The following is a 9,068-nucleotide window of genomic DNA, read 5'->3' as shown; positions in this document are numbered from 1 at the left end:
TGACCTCATGCTTCCTTCTATGCATGAGGAGTCCAAGTTGCTTCTTTTCACCTGACAGTGGAGATTTCCCTGGTTTGGACGTAGCGCGTGGAAGGAACACGTTATTCCAACCAGTTCCTTCCCCTCCATTAGGCGCCCCGGCTGGCCAGGGGGAGGCATTATTGAGACCAGGATTACGTGCATGTTTTTGTGAGGGTTTCAACCCTAGGAGACACGGGGAGAACATGCAAACTCCACACAGAAAGGCCCTATCGCCAACCCCACCTAGGGTGTGGGCGCTGATGACGCGGAGGAGGAACACGCCGCCAGTGCCCACAGCGTCCCCCGGCGGGAATTGAACCCAGGACCTTCTAGCTGTGAGGCGAAGCGCTAACCACTGCGCCACCGTGCCCCCTCTAACAAGACATTTTCTGAGGCATACTATTTATGATTTATGTTTAACACAAGGACAGCCTTGCATGCCTGGAGGACCTCACAGTGACAACGTGTAATGTCCAATTGATGAAAATATACAAATGCTGCATTCCATCACCTCTGTACATAATGTAAATACATAACTGCATTTTGGGGATCTATGCACAAGTAATGCAATACCCTGGGGAATCTTACCTTGTTTTAAAAGCTGTTTATTTCAAGCTGTATGAAATGATAATAATATAAGTGTCAAGGGGGCGTAAATACACATTACATAAATCTGCACATCACTTTTAGTGTAGCTGTGATGTGAAAAGCAGACATGAGTGTTTTTACAATGGGAGTGGCGGATTATTTGAACTGTACTTTTATGTGACTTAGTCCTGCACCAGAAATATATTGTATTTCCTAGATTTATTAAACATTTTCTACATTGGGTTTCTATAGGCTTACCCTGTCAGGCGTGTGTGTGTGTGTGTGTGTGTGTGTGTGTGTGTGTGTGTGTGTGTGTGTGTGTGTGTGTGTGTGTGTGTGTGTGTGTGTGTGTGTGTGTGTGTGTGTGTGTGTGTGTGTGTGGTTACAAATTGTTACTAATTATTGTAAAGTGATCCAAAGGAAAAAAGCTTTCTCCAGAAATATACCCTAATCCCGAGACAATTCAATCTAATTGCAAAGGCAAACAACCATTATTTTGATTAGCACATTTTCTAGAAACTGCAGTTATGATAACAACAAATACATACTTGTGAAACATTTCTCTCTGCTTTGGAATGTCACCATTGTTTTGACTAGCATTACAGTATTTTTCCAACCCCTTATGGAAGCAAGTGACTTATACATGAGATAGTTTTGCCTCGTTTTGCCACAAGTGTTTAACCACTTAAGCCCTATTTTATACTTCTGCAATTGGAGAAAAAAAAGCTGATCTACTGGCTCACAACGCGTTGCATCGCGATGGGTTGTGAACTTGTAGGTTGGCTATTTGTGAAAGATTTGGAACACCTCTTGAAGAATTGTGAAAAGATTTAAGATATCTTTGCCTACAGTATAATGACACAACAGTCTTAGGTTAAAGCAGAGGTCTTCAACAGGGGGTCCTCAGAGTTACTACAGGGGGTCCTCCAAAACTGTACGCAAAAATAGCAGATCTACAAGCTCGTAGATCGGCTATTTTCGGCAAAGAGGTTTGGTGTAGAGGGGAAAAAAACACAAATTGACATGAATCCAAAATACACTGATGATTGTGCTGTCAAACGATGAAACTATATGGAATCTATGAAAAGTTTGTGGGGGTCCCTGCTTCATCTCTCTTAACTAAGGGGTCCTTGGCCTGAAAACGTTGAAGACCCCTGGGTTACAGCGTTTAAAAGCAAACTGAACAGCGGACAGCCTGTGTGGCAACATTGAACATATAATTATGAGTTAAAGGACACCGTCTACCAGTGACAACTGGTAACATATGGTTAGCGTTTCATTTGTTGGTGACATCTTTTTTTTTCTTTTTTTTTTTTAAAGGAAATACCTGCACGATCAGGGGAACGTTCCTGGAAAACTGGGGATCATTTTAGGAAAGACTGGAAGACACAGTAGTTGCTTTTTCATATCGTCTCTGTCGGGTGGAAACCTCATATGTTCAAAACTGTTACTTTTCAGGATTCAAATTCAAAAGCGGTAAGATTTGCAGATCTACAAGCCCAAAACACTTCAAATCGCGCTTCGAGCATGTAGATCTGCTACTTTTGATGCTTTTGTCTGAAGCTGTACAGTAGTATGATAGGGCGTTGAAGGAAATCAAGGAATAGTTCACTCCCAAAATGACTTTTCTTCTATCAATTCTTCTATCAATCACTGGGGGTCATCACATTATTGGCTTAGAAACAAAACAAAATATTCATTAATGTAATACTCCATGGGGCGAGTAATCTATGGGGCTTTTAAGCCGTGACATCATTTTGTAGTCAGACCTCCAAGCAGATTTATTGTCAATATCTGTCCCTCGCTATTTCAACAGATCCGAGACAAAAATAACAACTAAAGTATAATTCTACCACTTTCCTTTCAACAACAAAGAGAAGAAAAATTAGTAAATAGTAAAAAGATTCGCTTTTTTGGGGGGCAAAAGTTCTCCTCTGCCTACAAAATGATGTCAGACTTAACAGCCCCATAGAAAATATGTCATTTTTGGGGTGAACTACTCCTTTAATTCATGAAAAGAAGAATTCATGAGAATAAGGAGATGGGAGGTTTCTGCTCGACAGTGACGATAATGCATAATCAGTGTAGGCCGCTCGCTTTGAGAATCAGCTCATCCAAGTGGTTAAAAACCACAGAACTGGAATGGATTTTGATTCTGGGGGGATGAACCAATGGAGAGTGGCATCTGCCCGCTCAGTTCCAGAACCTGACTCATGCCGAAGATTCTAAACAGACTACCAGGACAGCGTTTTTTCAGTTGTAGCTGAATGTTTTTTCCACAGTTACAAGTCCATCTTTGCCAGTCGGCCATTAAAACTGCATTCAAAGGTTGACCTTTAGAATGCTACTGTACGCTTGCGCCAGTAGAGCTGAATTATGATGTGCCAGCATCGCTACGACCGTCTTTGGAAGGAGTCTATCCTTTCACAGCCCAGATAATATTGATTCCATGCTGTGTGCGTTTGTCTGTGCGCCAGAATCTTCTGCCTCCACCCGTTTTGTGCATCCAACACAAGATTTACCCGATTTCAAAGGTTTCTTTTTTTTTTCTTTTTCTTTAATAAATGTGAAATAGCTGTATATATACTATATTAAATCATTAACAGGAGTCTCCCCAAGTAAACAGAAAATGCATTTTCATGTTGGGATACCAATTTTATCCAATCAGGAGAGAGAACTCTATCTGGATACAGAATAAATAAGTGAGAACGGAAGTGATGACACAAAGAAAATTAACAGACAAAATTGGAACTGGAACACTATTAAAACTCATTGACTGCCAAGGCTCGAGTTTCCCGAGTTATTACAGTAGTAACAGGGTGCCACAGCCCGAGTTTCCCGAGTTGGAAGCCATTTTGAAAAAATGAAAAAAAAAAACTTTTTTTTTTTTTTTTTTTTTTTCAAAATTGTTTTTTATAAAAAAAAAATCTAAAAATGCCTCAAATGTATTAGGCATGATCGCAATCGCGAAATTGCATGTTTAGCCCCATAACAAACACACCTTTCAAAATGTCAAAAATGGCTGTTTTGAAGGCTTGTATCTCATGAATGCCTGAACGGATTTCCAAGCGGATTTTTTTGTTTGAAAGCTGTTAAAAAGTACTACACATATGGTGCATGATCTAGGCATGGGCGTGCACGATCCGTGCACTAAAAATTGATCCGTGCACTAGAAATTTAGGAAGGTGGCAGTGTTTGTTTTGTCTGACTTTGAAGGCTTCTATCTCATGAATGCCTGAACGGATTTCCAAGCGGATTTTTTTGTTTGAAAGCTGTTAAAAAGTACTACACATATGGTGCATATATGGTGCATGGGCGTGCACGATCCGTGCACTAAAAATGTATCCGTGCACTAGAAATTTAGGAACGTGGCATCCTGGTACTTGCCGGCCATCTTGAAAAGGGCATTCAATGAGTTAAAACGAAGCTGTAACATAGAGATCTAACTAAAATAATAAATAAAACCCTTTAAGCGTTTGCCATCATTTTGCAGGCTATAGGTTTATCAGTCAGGTTCTGTTGATTTCAGCTTTTACATCACAAAACAAAGTCGCTGCCATTGCAATTAAGCTTCAGAAGCTAACAAAATGCAGTGAACACAAATGACCTTCCTGTACTGTGTGGCACATCTAAGATTTTCATAGTGCAACTAATAGTGGGGCAGGTCCAAACAAACTGATTGAGACTTGGATGGGATTTGAATGGACATTCCTCTCCCTCTCCCTGCATGGTTCTCAGGCCTTCCCGATCATTCCTCTCTGGGTATTTCAAATAAACCCATCTTCTCAAATAAGCAGGGCAGGGTCGCGGCAATGGAGCATTATACCGCCAGATTGTCTGGAACACTGGGTTGAATTCCTCAAGCTATCCCTTCCATCTCTCGGGGCCTTTTGGGAACACAGCCTCCTCACAAAGCCTAATATATAGGCTTTAACATACTAACCTACATAATATTTAGTACCACCACTGTATATTGCTGCTGAAAATATATGACTTTCAAGTGGAAAACATGATTTAATGCTTGTACTGTTTGTCCTGACGATGGGATGATAGTTAATCTAACTAATCGATTTAATCAATTATAAATGAATAAAATAAAATATATTTTCTTTATCTATCTATAAATGCGAGAAGTCTCTGCGTGTGTGTTTGTAATCCGCGTATCTCGAGAACCGTTCGTCCCACCGGCTTCAGATTCGGCACGCGCGTTCCCCGCCGCGGCACGGAGTGCAGTGCCGGGCCTCGACCCGACCCGACGCGCGGTTTTCCCTAACCGGCGCGAAACGTTCGGAATCTCCTTATGCGGAAATCGGCGCAAAATCGGCGCAAGCGCTGACTCATTGTGACATCACTGCAGTGCCGGGCGCAAGCTCTGAGTCATTGTGACATCACTGCAGGCAGATACAGGGGCCTAGCCTCGACCCGACAGACTGAGATCTCCATATATGGGCATATGGGCAGATACAGAGATCTCCATATATGGGCAATACAGGGGCCTTGCCTCGACCCGACAGATATCTCTGTATATGGGCATAAAAGGGACACAGACAGATATATCTCCGTATATGGGCATAAAAGGGACACAGACAGATATATGGGCATAAAAGGGACACAGACTGAGATCTCCATGACAGATATCTCTGTATATGGGCATAAAAGGGACACAGACTGATACAGAGAATGGGCATATGGGCAGATACAGAGATCTCCATATATGGGCATATGGGCATAAAATGGACGCCGTTATCTATCTATAAATGCGAGAAGTCTCTGCGTGTGTGTCTGTCTGTCTGTGTGTCTGTAATCCGCGTATCTCGAGAACCGTTCGTCCCACCGGCTTCAGATTCGGCACGCGCGTTCCCCGCCGCGGCACGGAGTGCAGTGCCGGGCCTCGACCCGACCCGACGCGCGGTTTTCCCGAACCGGCGCGAAACGTTCGGAATCTCCTTATGCGGGCTGATTGTTGACATCAGGCTGTTCCGGAGGAAATCGGCGCAAGCGCTGACTCATTGTGACATCACTTCATAAAAGGCTCTGACATCACGTACGTACATGAGTCAACAAAAAATCTCTGTGAGTGTGTATGTATGTATGTAATCCGCGTATCTCGAGAACCGTTCGTCCCACCGGCACGCGCGTTCTCCATATATGGGAATAAAATTAATGCCCGTATGCGGAGCTGATGTCTGACATCAGAGTTTTCTGCAACCGGTACTGTGTGTGCGGAGATCTTCATATATGGGCATACGTGGACAAAGACAAACAGATGGTCAAAACGGGTCCTATGACAACAGGTATATTGGGGTTTGCATTAAAGGGTGGGGCATTCATGGGTTTGCACCGCAGCAGGTAGTGCAGTGCTCGGCCTCGACCCGACCCGATACACGATTTTCTGGAACCAGCACGAAAGGTTCGGATTCTGATGTCTGACATCAGGATTTTCCGGAACTGGCACTGTGTCTACATAGATCTCCATATATGGGCATAAAATGGATGCAGACAGAAAGATACAGATATCTCCATATATGGGCATAAATGGACACAGGCAAACAGATGGTCAAAGATCTCCATATATGGGCATAAAGTGGACGCAGACAGACAGATACAGATATCTCCATATATGGGCATAAATGGACACAGGCAAACAGATGGTCAAAACGGGTCCTATGACAACAGGTATAATGGGGTTTGCATTAAGTTTGTCTCCTCCTCCATCTGTTTGTCTGTGTCCCTTTATTCCCATTATGGAGATCTCTGTATCTGTCTGTGCCTCCGACTGTGTTGCAGACACAGTGCCGGTTCCCCCTTTAATGCAAACCCCATTATACCTGTTGTCATAGGACCCGTTTTGACCATCTGTTTGAAAAAGCGACAGAGATCTCATATATGGGCATAAAATGGACGCAGATAAACAGATATCTCCATATATGGCATATATGGGCATACAATGGACGCAGAATCACAAAGATCTCCATATACGGGCATAAAAGGGACACAGACAGATACAGAGATCTCCATATATGGGCATAAAATGGACGCAGATAGACAGATATCTCCATATATGGGCATATATGGGCATAAAATGGACCCAGAACTATAACTGCAGTGATCTCCATATATGGACATAAAATGGACGCCGACAGACAGATACAGATATCTCCATATATGGGCATAAATGGACACAGGCAGACAGATGGTCAAAACGGGTCCTATGAAAACAGGTATAATGGGGTTTGCATTAAAGGGCGGGGCATTCATTCCCTATTTACATTGTTCCGAGTTGGCCAGGTCGCCGACTAGAGTTCTAGTTAAATAAATTAGCAAAAATAACTGTTCTATGAGCTTGTAGATCAGCTATTTTCTACATGGCTTGCCATTTGTGTGTGACAACCTTGTTGGACAAAGGGTTTACGTGGTTAATCAGACCAATCAGGCACGTGCACACATAGACTTCAAAGGGGGCTTGAGCCCCTGCCCTTTTATCCGCCTGTAAAAAGCGCCCTCTCCAGACCATGACTGCAGTTTTTACTATCGTGAAAGAAACACAAATTGCCTTGTCCAAACTTTCAGTATTCACTTGATTATGCTTTAGTTTAGTTTGGTATCAAGTACCGAAAATAGACGACCTCAAAGCTCAAGTGTTGTGAGCTTGGAGGTCTGCTATTTTTGATATTTCCATCAAAAGGCCCTTTTAGAAATGTCAGCCCCTGCCTCTAACATTCACTGCATTTCCCTGAGACCAATCTATTTCGTCGATTAAAAAAACAAATATATATATAAATGTTCAATTATCATCGACAGTATAATCGCTACGAAGGTTCTCGTTAATTGCTGCCCCTATAGTGCCGACGTCATTTCCTGAAAGTCAGCAACAAGATGGGGACAGTCCTCTTGAAGGGTTAAGTTCCCTTTCCCTCTCTCGCCCTCAGAGAATCCTCCTGTGGCTACTGGAGTGAGCCAGTCTCCTACGCAGAGACTACGGAGAGTGGGCAGCCAAAAACACTTAAGGCCCTTTAGTGGTTCCTCAAGAGCATCCAGTCTGTTCAAGCAGATCGAAAAACCCAAGCGCCGACAAACATTCACGGTTTTCCTCTTCAAGCGATGTGAATCCCCACCATGTAGCCAGGGGCGTCACACCAAATCCTGGGCCCTGGGTACAAGGATTCACTGCGGGCCCCCCATGAATGTTAACTATTGAAAAATAGCAGATATACAAGCTCACAGCGCGGCACCGAGTGCCGCGCTGCGAGCTTGTATATCTGCTATTTTTGAAAAAATCGTGGAAATGTGTGCAAGAAACCTATGTCAAGGACCCCCAAGATGATATGTATTTGGCCACGGACCCCCATCTCAAAATATTTAGTTCTAGGTACCCCCAGAAGCAAAGTTTGAGTTAGAAATGTTCGCTTAAAAAATACATATATTCAAAGATTTTCACACATTTTCACAACTTTTCAAAAATAGCAGATCTACAAGCTCGCAGCGCGGCACTCGGTGCCGCGCTGTGAGCTTGTATATCTGCTATTTTTCAATAGAAGTTATTAGGGCCCCTCCACCTTGGGCCCCAGTAACTCAGTCCCACTTTCCTACCCCTTGTGACGCCCCTGCATGTAGCCGCCACCCTGGGCCTGGGGCCATCGCTCTCACACCCAGAAGCCTCGCTTTTAAAGCCATTCGTCTGATCCCGTTTCTGCTATAGGACCCAGACACATGTGAGCTACAGTAATAGACTTTGAACTGTTGGAATGGAAGCAAGTCGTCGCTGTCGGGCAGAAACCTCTCATCGCCGTAGTTCAACTTAGTTTTTCTGTAAATGAGCGCCCTACTTGATACAATACACTGCATCACACAAAAGCATTAAAACAAGATGGCAATCTGCTACTTGTGCTGTTTTTGAGAGAAAGTAATAGCCTAGTGCAGCTAGACTCTATCTGCCATTGCTAACACAAGGCAGCAGATAGGGTCTAGCCCTGCTCAGCTATGTCATTCTTTCTCCGCACCCAAGTCGTGAGGAACCAACCAGGGCCCAGTATGCAATTGTAGGGCAGGCGTATCACCTTTCCACTGTGTATCGTTCCAAAGTGTGTTTCTGGGGTACTCTGATTCGTTGTATGACCTTTGCCGTTTCCACTGTGTTTGCATCGTTCCAAAGTGCGTTTTTGGGGCTTGGTTGTACTGTAGGTCTAACCAATTAGCCTTATTCACGGCCCGCCCACTCAGCATCCCCCGGGTGCTGAAGTCACATTTTGAAGGGGAAAATCCTACTATAGCCTATAGAGTTAACACAGAAATCGCAAATTTAATGCAATTTCCGAATAGTAAAGTATAAAATACGGCTAGCATGATCAAGAACACAAGATAGTAAAAGGCACAAAGCATTATAATTTACTTTACCGTTCGAAATAATGATTTGTTGGCTTTAAGTCCAGCTATTACAGTTATAGTTTCCCCTTCTAAAT

The sequence above is a fragment of the Nannobrachium achirus genome (assembly GCF_963921795.1).
Source record: "Nannobrachium achirus genome assembly, chromosome: 16".
NCBI classification, from domain to species: domain Eukaryota; kingdom Metazoa; phylum Chordata; class Actinopteri; order Myctophiformes; family Myctophidae; genus Nannobrachium; species Nannobrachium achirus.
Note: the sequence above shows the minus strand (reverse complement) of the source record.